Source organism: Nomascus leucogenys, chromosome 7b (genome assembly GCF_006542625.1).
Source record: "Nomascus leucogenys isolate Asia chromosome 7b, Asia_NLE_v1, whole genome shotgun sequence".
Lineage (NCBI taxonomy): Eukaryota > Metazoa > Chordata > Mammalia > Primates > Hylobatidae > Nomascus > Nomascus leucogenys.
In genome coordinates this window covers 5,682,966-5,696,171 of record NC_044387.1, presented here as the reverse complement: position 1 = coordinate 5,696,171, position 13,206 = coordinate 5,682,966, and the positions used below count along the sequence as shown (strand labels likewise).

Sequence of the window (13,206 nt, the reverse complement as noted above, 5' to 3'; positions counted from 1 at the left end):
GGGAGGCGGAGGCGGGAGGATCGCTTGAGGTCGGGAGTTCAAGACCAGACTGGCCAACATGGTGAAACCCCGTCTCTACTAAAAATACAAAAATTAGCCGGGTTTGGCGGCGCACGTCTGTAATCCCATCTACTATGGAGGCTGAGGTGGGAGGATCGCTTGAACTCGGGAGGTTGAAGCTGCAGTGAGCTGAGATCGCGCCACTGCACTCCAGCCTGGGCGACAGCGCGAGACTCCGTCTCAAAGTAAGTAAATAAATAAATAAAGTAAAATAATGAATAAATAAAATAAGAAATGGGGAAATGGATCAGCAAGTGCCCGCCCCAGGCATGGGTGCCGTGCGGGACGGGGACGCGGCCCAGGCCGCGGAATCGGGGCGCCCAGGGTGCGACGTGCGAGGGGCTCCTGAGCGCGCGTGCTCCGCCCGACCCCGCCCTGTCCCCCCCCCCGACACACAGGTGAACCCAGGGTCAGCTCGTGCACCTGAGAAATCGCTCCCGCCAGGTAGAGGGGCGATGGGGCGGAGGGGCGGGGGGGGGGGGCGGCGCGGAGGGGGGAGGGGCGGAGGGGGAGGGGCGGAGGGGCGGAGGGGCGGAGGGGCGGAGGGGCGGAGGGGCGGAGGGGCGGAGGGGCGGAGGGGCGGTGCGGTGTGGAGGGGCGGGGCCTGCCCGGGAGCCACGTCCGGGGAGGGGCCAGGTGAGCGGCAGACCCGGCACGCAGGTGGGGGCCGGCGGGTTCCGTGGCCAGGTAAGACTGGCGGCCGCGGGAGGGAGCGCGCAGGGAGGAGGCCGTGCTCCGGCGGGGCGCCGCGGGGGCTCCCAGGGCGTGCGCGGGGGGCAGGGGCCAGGGGCCGCTGGCCGGGTAGGGACGCCCAGGCGGGCGCGACGCCACGTGCGGCCGTGGGGAGACCCTCTGGCCGGCGCGCAGCCTCCAGGACCCCTGTGGGTTCTGGGCTCCCTCTCCCTTCACCTCCTTTCTTTCCCGCCCCCCACCCTCCCCTCCTCTGCTTTTTCCCCTGTCCTGTTCCTTCTCACCCCGCACCGCCTGCCCCGCCCTCGCCTCTCTCTGCCAGGGTTTTGGTCTGGTCTGGCGGGACGGTGTCAGCTCAAACGTTCCCTTTTTGCTTCTGTCCTGGGGTCTCAGGTTAGGCCGGGTCAGCGCCTCGGGGAGGCACCCCCGCCCCCATACACACACACCAAACCTACAAGGTGGGTGAGGTCATTCCCGTTTCACAGATGAGAAAACGGAGGCCGGGGCAGGTGCTGCGCTGATTCAAACTCAGGGGTTGGGGGTCTGGCCGGTTCAACACACATCGGTGGAACCTCCCGGGGGTTAAAAGCAGAAACTTTTTTTTTTTTTTTTTTTGACACCGAGTCTTGCTCTGTCCCCAGGCTGGATTGCAGTGGTGCGATCTCTGCTCACTGCAACCGCCCCCCCCGGGTTCAAGCGATTTTCGTGCCTCAGCCTCCCAAGTAACTGGGATTACAGGCACTGACACCATGCCCAGCTAATTTTTTGTATTTGTAGTACAGACAGTGTTTCACTATGTTGTCCAGGCTGGTCTCAAACACGTGACCTCAGGTGATCCGTCCGCCTGGGCCTTCCAAAGTGCTGGGATTACAGCCGTGAGCCACCGCGTCCGGCCTAAAAGCCCAAAGTTTAAACCAATCCGCTAGCAGCCTCGGAGGTCGTCAGGAAGGCAGGGAGGCCTTGCCTTTCACTTTCCCTGGGTCCTGTTGGGGGTGGGGGGTGGGTGGCTTCTGAGAATCCCTCGGGCTCTGCCACACCTTGGCTTGGAAATTTCCCTGCTCCTTGGGAGGAGCGTGAAGTCCCCGGAGAAGGAACCGCAGAGTCCACCCGGGAAGGAGGGTGGCATCGTTTGGCGGGATGGGAACAGCGCCTTGGCCACCGACTTCAGGGTTTTGGGGCAGAGGCTGTGTGGATTCCAGAGAGCTCTGTGCCGTCCCTCGCTTGCCTGTGAAATGCAATGTTGACATTTGTCCAGCTGAGCAAATGCTTAAGACTCAGCCGTTTCAGAAGTCGATGTCCTTTGGTTGGCCTCTCTGTTGGCAGCTTTAGGATCATGTTTGTGGACTCCTCGTTTGATTCACCGACTAACCATTCCCCAAACCAATGCCAGAGTTGGGGGTAGGGCGAAGAGGGACATGGGATGTGGGCCTGAGCCCAGCTGATTCTTGTGGACAGCCAGCTGCCTGGTCCCTGCCCTCAGGGACCCAGAGTCTGGCTTCTGCGTGGAGAGAATCCAAGGGTTTGTGGGAGCTTAGGAAGGGCTTCCTGGAGGAGGTGGCCATTGAGCTGGAAGGTGGATGGGAGGTGGACGGGGAAGGGAATGGCACCTGCTGGCTAGGGATACTTCGCTTGTGAGGTACAGGTGGAAAAGTCCATGGAGTACCTGACGGGGTGGGCCAGTTTACTTGGATAACATCATTGGGTCATTGAAACTTTTTTTTTTTTTTTTTTGTGAGATGCAATTTTTGCTCTTATCGCCCAGGCTGGAGTGCAATGGCACGATCTCAGCTCACTGCAACCTCTGCCTCCCGGCTTCAGGCGCTTCTCGTGCCTCAGCATCCAGAGTAGCTAGGATTACAGGCGCCCACCACCACATCCAGCTAATTTTTGTATTTTTAGTAGAAATGGGGTTTCACCATGTTGGGCAGGCTGGTCTCGAACTCCTGACCTCAGGCAATTTGCCCGCCTTGGCCTCCCAAAGTGCTGGGAGTGCTGGGATTACAGGCATGAGCCACCACACCCGGCCGAGTCATTGAAACTTACTTAAACATGCATGGGACATCATGCCATCTGCCTAACAAGCCAGTTCTAGGCTGAGCTACTCATGGGCACGCTGTAAACGATGGAGTTAAAGGCGGCTTCGGTTAAAGAGACGAGAGCAAGGAACTCAGGTCCTGGAGGTGCCTGACAGTGTCTTTCACCACATTAAAAAAAAACCATCCCATTCCTTGATTTTACCCTCATTTCACTGATAGGGAAACTGAGGCACAGGCAGCATGAGGGTGAGAAAGAGATGGAGAAGGAGTCAGGAGACATGGTTTTTAGGCAGGTCACTCTCCCTCTGGGGCACTCAGCCTCCTCATCTGCAAAAGGACCACCATCACAGGACCCCACTGCAATGGTGGTCACCAAATGGCCATGAAACCCTCACTGCACACTTGCCTGCCTGACTCCTTGCTCACATCATGAGGCAGGGACTGTTACTGCCCCATTCACAGATGAGGAAACAGACAAGGAGGGTTAAGGTCACATGGCTAGTGATTAGAGAGCCAGGCTTGGAAGCCAGCTGTGCTGCAGCTACAGTGTCCCCCGTGTCCCCACCCTCCTCCCACATACACTGTGCTGAGCCACCTCCCTGGGCCCTGAGGTATGCCTCCCACATGGGAGCTGGTGTCTGGTGTAAGATGGAGCCATTCGGAGCCTGCCGGTGACTACCCTTCAAATCTATGTGAAAGTAGCATAGGGATAGAAAATAGACATTTTCCATTTCTTTCCAAATTATTTAACTTTTACCCCTTGGTCCTTTGATTAAATCTGATGCTCAAGGAAGATGCACCACGTGTGTCCAGATGCTTCCCAGGCCTCCCTGGGGTGCATTTGAGGGGAGACTCTCTGGGCCCTGCACTGTGGGTGAGGATGCCCTTGCAGGAGCATCTGTAGGGCTTAGCTGCAGGAGAGCGCGCTGCTCCGGAGTCCTGCCCCAGCTGCCTTCACAGGGCGTCTCCCTGGAGCTTCTGGCAGCCTGTTGTGTCCAGATTTCTGTGTCCCTGGAAGGCAGAGGACCTGGCTGAGTGACTCCCTCTCCAAGTTAGGTCTTTGGACCCCCATTTTCTCACCTCTCAGGTGGGTGTCATAAACCATCGGTTTGTGTTGAGGCTGGGGAAGTGGGAGGTGAGGATAACGTCAGGGCTCAGGAGAGGCAGGCGCTGCAGTGGTTACCAACCAGGATGGGGCCTGCCTTCCACTCCCTTGACTTGGAGTCAGTTGCTGACCACTCTGCTTGGTTTCCTCATCTGCAAAATAGGGGCCATGTCATTACCGACTCATAGGGCCGTTAGGAGAACTAAATGAGTTAACGCATGCGAAGCGCAGGTGTTCCTGTTTATTGGTCTTGGTTCTGTCTCCTGACCTTGGGGGAAGATCTTGCTTGGGGAGACAGAGAAGAATGCGCTTTGTTTAGAGCCTACTCTTTCCACGCTGAAGGCCAAGGCCAAGCAGTTCTTTCTTCAGTGGCCTGGACAGAGCAGTGGCTTTCCAGGGGAGGAGAGTGGAGTCAGTGACTGTCCAGAAGGAACTGGTTGGGCAGGTCTGAATTCCTGAAACTCCTGGGTAGCTCCCCCCTCCCTTCCCCTACCTGGCCATAAAATGAAAACAAGCAAAGGAAACTCAGACGGGGCAGTGGTTTTGTCTGGGCTGCAAGTTTGTTATCACAGGAAAGGTTGACCCCCTGTGGCACTCGGGTGGGGCTCCCTGAAGGTGCCTCTGAGGCCCCTGCAGCTGGGAATCCCACCTGACTCTCCAAAGCAGACCCCACGCTGTTGTAATTCCTTGCATTTTGTATAAGAGGGTTTATTTTTTCATTTCAGTTCTTTTTATTTGTGGAGAATTTTAGACACTCAAATGATGTACAATGAGCCGCCATCTCCCAGCATCAACCATAGCCACCCTGCAGCCAACCTGGCCTGTGCTCACCCCACACCCCCTCCCCCCCACCCTTCCTCCAACTCACTCCACCCACCCCATACATCTACCCCCACCCTTCCTTCAACTCACCCTTCCACCCTCTCACCCCCTCCGCCCACCCCATACACCTACCCCCACCCTTCCTCCAACTCACTCCACCCACCCCATACACCTACCCCCACCCTTCCTTCAACTCACCCTTCCACCCTCTCACCCCTTCCCTCCCCTCCCTATTCCCCATATCATTTTAGAGCAGCTCCCAGACCTCATACTCCATAAATACTGCAAGTTGAATCCCTTTTCTAAAAAATTATTTTTTCTTCCAGCTTTATTTAGGCATAATTGGCAAAAATAGTACACATTTACAGTGATCAATGTGATGTTTTGATATATGTATGCATTGTGATGTTAAATCAAGCTTGAATCCATCCCCCCCTTTTTTTTCCGCATTACTGCAATACTATTATCATGTTTAAAACGATTAACAACAATTTTTTATTTTTTCGAGACAGGATCTTGCTCTGTTGCTCAGACTAGAGTGTGATTATAGCTCACTGCAGCCTCAAACTCCTGGGCTTAAAGGATCCACCCACCTGAGCCTCCTGAGTAGCTCAGACTACGGGTGCACACCACCCTGCCTGGTTAATTTTTAATTTTTAAATTTTAAATTTTGTAGAGACAAGGTCTTGTTGCCCAGGCTGGTCTTGAGCTCCTGGGCTCAAGTGATCCTCCCATCTTGGCCCCCAAAGTGCTGGGATTACAGGTGTGAGCCACTGTGCCTGGCAGCAACAAGTTCTTATTATCAGCCACTGCTCAGTGTTCAAATTCCTAATTGCCTCAAATATTTAATTTTTTTTTTTTTTTTTTTTTTTTGAGACAGAGTTTCGCTCTTGTTGCCCAGGCTAGAGTGCAATGATGCAATCTCGGCTCACCGCAACCTCCGCGTCCCAGGTTCAAGCTATTCTCCTGCCTCAGCCTCCCAAGTAGCTGGGATTACAGGCATGCACCACCACACCTGGCTGATTTTGTATTTTTAACAGAGACAAGGTTTTGCCATGTTGGCCATGCTGGTCTCAAACTCCTGACCTCAGGTGATCCGCCCACCTTGGCATCCCAAAGTGCTGAGATTACAGGCTTGAGCCACCGCGCCTGGCCCTTTGATCTTTCTTTTAAATTCCTTCCAAACTTTAACCCCCTGCTCCTTCAGACTGTTTTTGTTGTTTTGTTTTGTTTTTGAGATGGAGTCTCACTCCGTCACCCAGGCTGGAGTGCAGTGGCATGATCTCAGCTGACTGCAACCTCCGCCTCCTGGGCTCAAACGATTCTCGTGCCTCAGCCTCCCGAGTAGCTGGGATTACAAGCACCTGTCACGCTGCCTGGCTAATTTTTTTTGTTGTTGTTTTGGGTTTTTTTGTATTTTTACTAGAGATAGGGTTTCACCATGTTGGCCAGGCTAGTTTCAAACTCCCAACCTCAAGTGATCTGGCCACCCCAGGCTTCCCAAAGTGCAGGGATTGCAGGCGTGACCCACTCTGCCCCCAGCCTGCGCTGCTTTTTCATAGGAGCCAGTGGCCTCCACCTCAGAGGTCAAGAGGGGGATCCCTGGATGGGGTCACAGAGGGAGTCGGAACGGGTGGGAGGCACAGGGCTGCCTGAACTTCTCCAGGGACCCACGGCAGTTTCCTCTGGCTGCAGGGAGGGCAGGTCTCTTTGGCCTGGCTAAAGCGTAACCGGATCTTTCTGTGAAGAGGCATCTGAGGCCGGGCGCGGTGGCTCACACCTGTAATCCCAACACTTTGGGAGGCCGAGGTGGGCGGATCACAAGGTCAGGAGATTGAGACCATCCTGTCCAACATGGTGAATTAGCTAGTTGTGGTGGTGTGCACCTGTAAACCCAGCTACTCGGGAGGCTGAGGCAGGAGAATCGCTTGAATCCGTGTGGCGGAGGTTGCAGTGAGCCAAGATTGTGCCACTCCAGCCTGGGTGACAGAGTGAGATTCTGTCTCAAAAAAAAAGAGGCATCTGAAGGCCAAGGCTGGGTGTGTGGGGCTCCGTGAATCCCCCTTTAATTTCCCAGGAGGCCAGTGAGGAGGTAGATTTGAATTGAGACTGAGTCATTGAATTGGACTTTAGCCAATGATGATAATAGAAACCATCTGTGGGTCACTTACTTTGTGCAGGGCTGTGCGTTCCAGATAGTGGGGAGGTGGGGAACATGGCGTGTGCAAAGGCCGTGAGGTGGCAGTGGGGGGTGTACTTGAGGGGCAGCCGGGAGGCCGGTGTGCCAGGGCAAAGGGAATGGGGTGGGAGTGAATGACATGAGCTCTGGAGGGCAGCAGGTCCAAACCACAGGCTCTTTCAGGCTTGTGCAGGGGTTCGAATGTTATTCCAAGAATGACAGGAAGCCCTTGACAGAGGGTTGTCATGGAACGTGTTGAATAGGCAGTTTGGATATTCAAGTTTGAGTTGGGAGAGGGGTCGGTCCTGAGATCTGGATTTAGGAGTGGAGGACACGGATTTACCAGTTTTTTAGGCGGGAGAAGAGAGAGCCCAGTGTGAACCCAACAGGCCCAAGTGTGGATGGTAGGGAGCATGGCAGAGGCCCCAGCTGCATCCACTTCAGGGACAGCCTGGAATGGCAGAGAAAGAGGTGAACAAGGTGGATGGTGGGGTGACCCTGGAGTGTGGGTGGAACAGGCCACGCCGGGCCTTGGATCCCGGGGTCTGTCCCAAGCCCTCTGCTTGTTCTTTTATTCAACAGACCTCCCAAGTCCCTGCTCATGTCCCCAACCCTGGGCTGGCTGAGTGCAGAGACTCAGACGTGAGTCAGACATGGCCCTGCTGTCAGGGCACACACGGTGATGGGTCAAGAAGAGCATACAGGTACATGGTACAGACTGATGAGGGCTGTGATGGACCTGGGGGCTGCCAGAGCCTACAGGAAGCCCCTCTCCCAATCTGCGGTAGGCAGGACACCTGGAGCATCAGGATGCTTTTGGCTGTAATTAACAGAAAACACAACTCTGAACCGGCCCAAAGTCAAGGGGGATGCATTAGCCCATGTAGCTGCAAAGGTCTGAGGATAGTATGGAGATCAGGTGTGGGTTGATCAGGGGTTAGCTATTCCCTTCATTCTCTGGGGGCTGCTGGGTCTGCAGAGGGGCGGCAACTTGGCTGCAGCCCTCCAGGGCTCATTTGCATACCCAGCTGCTCGGAGAGACTCTCACAGTGGTTCTCTCTTGAGAAACAGGATCTTCTGTCTCAGAAGCACCTGGGATACTTCCTGGAGCCTCAGGGGCCTGAAGGAACCAATTCCCGTGGTCAGGGAGATTGCCTCGTGCTGATTAGCTCTGGCTTGGGTTTCTGAATTAACCTTTGAAAAGGGAGATATGATGACTCAGCCTAACTCGGCGGGCCCTGGGAGGCGGGACAGCCTCACCTCTTGCAGCTGGAGGGTGTGCAGGTGAGAGTTGCGCACCCTAATGACCACCTGGGTGCCCTTGCGCAGGGCAGCAGAGATGCTTGGCGTTCCCTAAAGGCTGTGTGAGGAGCTCTGAGTCTCGACCCACAGGAGAGGGGGTGGCCCCAGCAGCCCTTTAGAGACCCGCTTGCCCTTTCAGGGTGCTAAAGGTCTCCTGCGGTTTGTGGGCAGGCCTCTGACAAGGTCCTCATGCAGGTCGCAGCTTGTTTGGACTTCGCTGCCGCCACCTTCAGGGGTCTCGTGTCTGCTACCTGGACAAAGGGCCTTGCGCATGCCGTCTTGCCAGTGTTGGAGACCCAGTGGTGGTTGTGATGAAGACTGGGTGGTGAGGGTCTGTATTAACGAATTCATGCATAGCTGAGACAAAAGAGTGGAAGTTACTTTTTATGGGATGCCACTGAGGGACCCTGGAATCCCAGCTCAGTAGTGACCCCCATTCAGCCATGAGCAAGATCTCCTGCCCCCATCATTCCCGGACTTTCCCAGGAGTCGCTGGCCAGTGTCTGCCTCAGGTATGACTGTGTGCAAGCTTCTTTGTCTCTGGGTCTTAGAAGCTTAGGCCTGGGTGGCATCAAACTCGTTGCCGCCTCCTCCCAATAGCCCTTTATCAGAACACCCAGTTCCAAAACGGGAGCCTGCATTGTGCAAATACCACAGCGAGCTCTTCCTCTGTATGCCCTGCACATCGGACTTGCCACTCAAATTAAGTTTGGTGCTAATTTGCCCGAGGTAAGTAGGTGTTAATTTGTAGCTACAGCATTAAGATAATTGCTGTGAGGGTCTATTTGTGTAATGTGCAAATATATTTTTACAGCAACAAACCATTTTGCTATGAATTATAAATAGAACAGTTGGGTGATTTAAATTTTCCTTTGCATAACATCCACTCTGCCGGCATGCCTGTTCGGGTCCATGTCTAATGACGGGCTGCAGCCGGCCCAGCGCCACAGATGCTGATGGTTCCTCTGTGCCCTTGTCCCCCACCCTGAGGGGGGCTCCGAGAGAAAGGGCTTGTCAGGGAGGGCCGGGAGGGAGTTGAGGCATGTGCGGAGTCACATGCAGGGCGAGGCAGGCTTTGGGGGATGGAGCTTCTGCTCTGAAGCCCACTGGCCAGGAGAAAGGGCCCACTTGTAATGTCTGGTTTATTTTCACTTCATTTTGATGATTACGAAGGACCTGCATGTGCCAGGCCCTGTACCAGGCACCACAGATACTGTTGGAGCAAGTCCAGGCATGGGCTCGGTCCTCATGAAACTTTGATCTGCTAAGGGAAGCCCATGTTAACATTAGCAAAAGGATCACGGAAATAAGTGCCGTCAGCCCTCCGTATTGGTGGCCTCTGTATTCGTGGGCTCCACGTCTGTGGCCTCTGTAACAGTGGGCTCTGTATCCATGGGCTCCATATTATGGGTGCCTCATCTGTGGATTCAACCAACCACAGATTTAATGTATTGGGAAAAGAAAATAGATGGTTGTGTCTGTACTGAATTTATACAGACTTTTCTCCTTACTCCTTAACACAATGGAAGAACTATTTATAGGCATTTACATTGTGTTAAGTGTTACAGGTAATCTAGAGATGATTTAAAGCATACAGAAGGATATGCACAGGTTATATGCAAATACTACACCATATTTCAGCAGGGGCTTGAGCATCTGTGGATTTTGGTATCGGCCGGGAGTCCTGGAATGAATTCCCCAAGGGACATCTGTAAACTTGCACCTGGTTGAGAGCTATGAGTAATGGATACAGGGAGCTAAGAGTATATGGAGAGGGGCCTGCCATGCTCCTGTTTGGAAAGAGAGAATATATTAGTCAATTTTTACGCTGCTGATAAAGACATACCCAAGACTGGGTAATTTATAAAGGAAAGAGGTTTAGTTGACTTACAGTTCCATGTGGCTGGGGAGGCTTCACAATCACGGTGGGAGTGAAGGAAGAGCAAAGGAGCATCTTACGTGGTGGCCAGCAAAGACAGAATGAGAACCGAGCAAAAGGGGTTTCCCCTTATAGAACCATCAGATCTCATGAGACTTATTCATCACCATGAGAACAGTGTGGGGGACCCTCCCACACTCATAATTCAGTTACCTCCCACCAGGTCCCTCCCATACCACGTGGGAATTATGGGAGGTACAACTGAAGATGAGATTTGGGTGGGGACACAGCCAAACCATATCAGAGAATTGTCTTAATGGCGATCAGAAGGACAGATAGGAGCTGACCTGCAGGTGGGGGCTGTGGTATAATGAATCTTAGCTGAGCACAGTGGTTCGTGCCTGTGATCCCAGTGAGCCGGAAGGCTGAGATGGGAGGATCACTTGAGGCCAGGAGTTTGAGACCAGTTTGGGTAATATAGTGAGATGCAGTCTCTACAAAATAGATGAAAAAGCCAGGTACAGTGGTGTGCACCTGTAGTCTCAGCTACTCAGGGGGTTGAGGTGGGAGGATCGCTTGAGCCCAGGAGTTCAAGGCTGTAGTGAGCTGTGATCATGCCACTGCACGCTAACCTGGGCAACAGCATGAGACCCCATCTCTATAACAAAAAAACATCTTCATTAGGTCTTTGTCCCTGGTTCCTGGCAGAGCTCCTAAAACCCTTGAAAGAGCATCTTTTGTTACTCATTATGAGCTCTCTTTTTTTTTTTTTTTTTTTTGAGATGGAGTCTTACTCTGTCACCCAGGCTGCAGTGCAGTGGCACAGTCTTGGCTCACTGCAGCCTCCACCTCCCGGGTTCAAGCGATTCTCCTGCCTCAGCCTCCTGAGTAGCTGGGATTACAGGCGCCTACCACCCCTCCTGGCTAATTTTTGTATTTTTATTAGAGATGAGGTCTCACCATGTTGGCCAGGTTGGTCTTGAACTCCTGACCTCAGGTGATCCACCCGCCTCAGCCTCCCAAAGTGCTGGGATTACAGGCATGAGCTGGGATTACAGGCATAATCGCCCAGCGATTATGAGCTCTCTTGACCGTACCTGAGTTTGTACTGTAATGAGGTGACTCAAGGAGGGGCCTAGATAGCTCCAGGATGGGGGCTGTCCCAGAGGAACCAGCCATGTGATTAAAAGTTGGAGCTATCAGTCCCTCACAACCTTTGGAGAGGGGAGAGAGACTGGAGTGTGAGTGGATCACCAATGGCCAGTGATTTATCCAATCACGCCTACATAACAAAACTTGGGTCAAAATTGTGAAACAGCAAGGCTGAGCCTGTTTTCATGCTGGTTGGGAAGGTGGGGAGAAAAACGACTTTCCTTTTTTCAGTGCCTGCTCATTCAATGGGCTAGGTGCCCACAGCAAACTTAGAGCAAAAGATAATTTTCAGGCCAGGTGCGGTGGCTCACATCTGCAATCCCAGCACTTTAGGACGCCAAGGCGGGTGGATCGCTTGAGGTCAGGAGTTCGAGACCAACCTGGCCAACATGGTGAAACCCCATCTCTACTAAAAATACAAAAATCAGCCAGGCATAGTGGTGCATGCCTGTTATCACAGCTACTCGGGAGGCTGAGACACAAGAATCACTTGAACCCAGGAGGCGGAGGTTGCACCGAGATCACGCTACTGCATTCCAGCCTGGGTGACAAAGCGAGACTCTGTCTCAAAAAAAAAAAAAAAAAAAAAAGATACTTTTCAGAAGAGGGTAAAATCATGACTGTCATACAGATGTAAAAAATGAACGCATTAAAGATTTTATTTAGCTCGTGAGAGAATCAGGCAGATGTTAGCGACTGAAAAGGGAATCGGAAGGACAGGGCATTTGTAGATCAGGGTATTGAAATGGAAGTGCAAATGGAGGCAAATTTGGGGAGTTTTGGCAGGAGAAGGGGAGGAAGGGAGAGAAGGCAATTGCACTTCCGCCAGACAAGGCAGAATCGCCGTGTTTATGGGCGAGAATGATTTTCTTTTTTTTTTTTTTTTTTTTTTGAGATGGAGTCTCAAAAAAACAAACTTAGGTATGGCTGGAGAGCAGTGGCACAATCGGCTCACTGCGAGCTCCGCCTCCTGGGTTCACGCCATTCTGCTGCCTCAGCCTCCCCAGGAGCTGGGACTACAGGTGCCTGCCACCACGCCCATCTAATTTTTTTTGTATTTTTAGTAGAGACGGTTTCAACATGTTAGCCAGGATGGTCTGGATCTCCTGACCTCGTGATCCGCCCGCCGCGGCCTCCCAAAGTGCTGGGATTACAGGCTTTAGCCACCGCGCCCAGCCATGATTTTCACTGCTATAAGTTATCCACAGCTTGCAGAGTTGTAAAACAATTCCCGACGAGTCAGAGTCGGAGAACGTGGAGGAGCGTTCTCTGGTCTTCATGATGCGAGCGTGTTCCGTTGAGGCCCACATTTGTCACTACAATTACAAGGAAGCTCCTGCAGGGACTGGTAGCAAATGCTGGAAAAATGGATTTGTGGCATGAGATCTAAATAATAGTTCAAGACAACCGATGAGGAAGAGGAGAGGGGGTCCCATGGCAAAGACAGGCCTGAGAGAGACAGACACATCCTGGTGCCACACAGAACAGCCCCTCGAAAGGCAGGAAAGGGTCCGCTGCGGTGGTCCAGGGTGGTGGCGTGCATGACAGTGGCTATTCCTGCTCACGTTCCTTTGTGTGTTTGACATTCCCTGCGTGTTCTGAGTCATATTCAGGTTCTTGGCTGGAGCCAAGAGACCTGGGCTGCAGACGCAGCCCTCTGCCAACTTGATTTGTCCCTCTCTGGGCCTCTGTGTTCCTTCTTACAATGTCAGTTGATGACACAAGATGCTCGCTGGGGTGGTCCTGGCGCCACTCTCTGGTATTCTGGCAGTTCACGGGAAAGAGAAACCTGAGTGTGCAGAAAAGGCCTGCGTCAGTCAGGGTCTCCAGGCCAACAGAAAAAATAGCAGTTTGTGTGTGTGTGCATGTGTGTGCGTGTGTGTGTTTTCACACACACCTGACACACACACCCCTGCGAGAGGGAGCTGAGAGTGCTGTCAACTGTAGGACTGCGGGAGGGGAGAGGGGCTCCCGGGGCTCA

At 53.3% G+C, this 13,206-nt stretch overlaps 1 protein-coding gene across 3 annotated transcripts in view; it reads left to right on the top strand.

Annotated features, from left to right (window-relative positions):
* Positions 1 to 683: 683 nt before the first annotated feature.
* The window catches only part of ARHGAP8 (Rho GTPase activating protein 8), a 105,274-nt gene continuing 92,751 nt past the window's right edge, over positions 684 to 13,206 (top strand). For all 3 annotated transcript variants that reach the window (XM_030815391.1, XM_030815390.1, XM_030815392.1), the window contains exon 1: positions 684 to 747. The gene's annotated coding sequence lies outside the window, so the exon portion shown is untranslated. The remainder of the gene's footprint in view (positions 748 to 13,206) is intronic.